General features: G+C 45.4%; 1 pseudogene; it reads left to right on the top strand.

Moving 5' to 3' along the window:
• The first annotated feature begins 1,289 nt into the window (after positions 1 to 1,289).
• LOC138296793 (syntenin-1 pseudogene) lies at positions 1,290 to 2,447 on the top strand (annotated as a pseudogene).
• Positions 2,448 to 3,203: the final 756 nt, after the last annotated feature.

Below are 3,203 nucleotides of genomic sequence, written 5' to 3'. Positions count from 1 at the left end.
CTGGACATTGCTGGACCATCGGTCGGATTCCGGAAGGCCAGGGGTGCTGCTGGTGCAGGGGTCTCCATCGGGGTTGGGTTTCTTTGTTGGATCCGGTCGTGGTCAGGGGGAGGCTCTGGATTCAGGCTGCAGGAATCATTGCGTTGGCCAGGAGGGGTCAACCCAGGATGGACTCGAGGTCAGAATTGCCTGGGGACCTCCTCTGAACCGGCGGGACACCTGGACTTGGGCCATGGGTGTTGGGTGCAGAGTGGACAGTGCTTGCGGATCCAGAGCGGTTCTGGAGTCCTTTTGGCGATTTCTTCTGGATAGGGATGCTGTCCTTGGGATTTCTTGGTCCTCTGCTGGGTAGGCAATCTTCTGGGGGCTTGAAGAGTTCACTGGTCCTGCAGGATGCATCACCTTCTTGAAGCAGGGGTCTTTGAAGCTGCAGACAGGCCAGTAGGGCTATGGCCAAGTCAGTTGTCATCTGGAGTCTTCACTACTGGGGTCGGCTAAGCAGACTTTCTTCTTGAGGTCACCAGGAATCTGGTGAGCTAGGTTCAGTGGTGCCTTCAAATCCTAAATTTAGGGCTGTTACAGGGATCAGAAGGCAGTAGCCAATGGCTACTGTCCCTAAGGGTCCCTTGTACAATAAATCCAACACTGGCATCAATGTGGGTTTATTGTGCTGAGAAGTTTGATACCAAACTTCCCACCCTTCAGTGAGGCCATCATGGAGCTGTGGAGTTTGTAATGACACACTCCCAGCCCATGTACTTAATATGGCCACACTGCACTTACAATGTCCTAGAATGGACTTGGACACTGTAGGGGCATATTGCTCATGTAGCTATGCCCTCACCTGTGGTATAGTGCACCCTGCCTTAGGGCTGTAAGGCCTCCTAGAAGGGTGACTTACCTATGCTACAGGCAGTGGTTTGTGGGCATGGCTCCCTGAGAGGGATGCCATGTTGACTTTACCTCCCCCCCACCCCCCCCATCAGCACACACAATCTGCAATGGCAGTCTGCATGTGCTTCGTGAGGCATCTCTTAGGAAGGCACAATATATGCTGCAGCCCTTAGGGACCCTCTCTGGTCCCAGAGCCCTTGGTACCACTGGTACCTTTTACAAGGGACCTAGCTGTGTGCCCAGGATGTGCCAATCGTCAGAACAATGGTACAGTTTAGGCAAAGAACACTGTTGCTGGGGCCTGGTTAGCAGGATCCCAGTACACACTCAGTCAAGTTTGCATCACCCTAGTGGCCTGTAGGCAAAACTGTATGCTGTCTTTTGATTGGATGGGGAATCCCTGCCAACCTCTTCTCAACATTGCTTCCTGTGGGTATGTGAGCACGCACGTCACGGGTACCCGATAAAATTGCAGTTCAGCAGTACGCGCTCTCGGCTTCCTCAGATCCATCTAACCCTCAGAGCCAGAGGTATCCTCTTCCACCATGTCCTTGTATCCTTCCCTGGAAGACCTGAAGGTCGACAAAGTAATCCGGGCTCAAACTGCATTTTCGGTCAATCCTGCCAACCCAGCAATTCTATTAATTTAGTAATTCAAAGCTTCAGCTCCAGTTCCTCATGATGGAGAATTGTATCCCAAATTATACCCTGAACTTCCTCAGTACATGGGATTAAGTCTGAACGAAGAAGAAATACATAGAAATCTGGCTATGGTACCGTCGCAAGGGCAACAACTTGCAACAAGGCCTTCCTCAATGAATTACATGGTAGCTCCTATAACAGCAAATGATGTTGGGATTCGGAGAGCAGAAATCAAGCAAGGTGTTCGAGAAGTAATCTTGTGTAAAGATCAAGATGGCAAAATTGGTCTTCGACTTAAATCTGTTGATAATGGAATATTTGTTCAATTGGTGCAAGCTAACTCCCCGGCATCTTTAGTCGGTATGAAGTTTGGTGATCAGGTTTTACAAATAAATGGTGAAAACTGTGCTGGGTGGAGTTCTGACAAGTCTCACAAAATACTTGCACAGGCTGCCGGAGATAAAATTACCTTGGTGGTACGTGATAGGCCTTTTGAGCGAACCATCACCATGCACAACGACTGCACAGGACACGTTGGATTTATTTTCAAAAATGGAAAGATAACCTCAATAGTCAAAGACAGTTCTGCTGCTAGAAATGATCTTCTGACTGAGCACAACATCTGCGAAGTTAATGGGCAGAATGTGATTGGATCGAAGGACTCTCAAACAGCAGACATACTGGCAACAGCCGGGAATGTGGTGACCATTACAATAATGCCTTCCTTCATTTACGAGCATATGATAAAGAGAATGGCTTCCAGCATTATGAAGAATCTGATAGATCATAGTGTTACAGAAGTTTAATCCTGTGGACTTTTTCCATGTCTCTTGATATTTGGCTCATGGATACAACTAGTTCGTTGTAACATAAAACGTTGCATGATTGTATTTGCAATGTATAGAATGGTGGTGTTACTCAGTCTTAGCCACACAGCACTGTTCTGCAGCGACTAGTCTACAGCATGCATTTTTGTACTGATTCACTGCAAATCATTGTGATCAGTTGCGCATACGTTTTGCATTTATGTACCTGATGGGTACAAAAAAATGATTATGTTGTTAATAAGATACTGTAAAAATGTAAACAATCAGATGATTGTCAACTCTTCCAACAAACAAAAAGAAGTAATTTCAAGCCATAAAAACTGGAACTTGGAAGATGCTGATCTGACTGTAATGGGCTGTATGTAGCCAGAGCAGACTTGTGAGATTTACTCAGATAACGAATGGTTGAAGATCTTGGCACATTGTCATTTTTAAAATGTAATTGTTCTTCTCATACTTCATATGTGGCACATGAGATTGTTTTGGACATTTTCAAAGAGGTCTTGTCTTGACTTGGTTATAAAAGTATATTGTTGTTACTTATCCACTGTATATTATTGAAAAGAAATGTGCGTCTGGTGAAACAAGACACCCACAAACAATTTCAATTTCCTGGCCTAGTCTCATTCTCTGAGAAGCCAATCATTCCATACTCTCAAATAATGGTGGTGTTATTCCAGTGTGTAGTTGTGTGAATGTTCTTTCCACACCCACTGGGACTGACATTTCAAACTTTAATTTAGAATGAAAACCACCTTAATTATATACATCCCAAATAGCATTCAACAGCTCTTGGATCACTAGCTGCAAACTTGAACAGCAGAATTATTGTGAAGTCAG

Source organism: Pleurodeles waltl, chromosome 5 (assembly GCF_031143425.1).
Source record: "Pleurodeles waltl isolate 20211129_DDA chromosome 5, aPleWal1.hap1.20221129, whole genome shotgun sequence".
Lineage (NCBI taxonomy): Eukaryota > Metazoa > Chordata > Amphibia > Caudata > Salamandridae > Pleurodeles > Pleurodeles waltl.
This window is presented reverse-complemented; position numbering and strand designations above follow the sequence as displayed.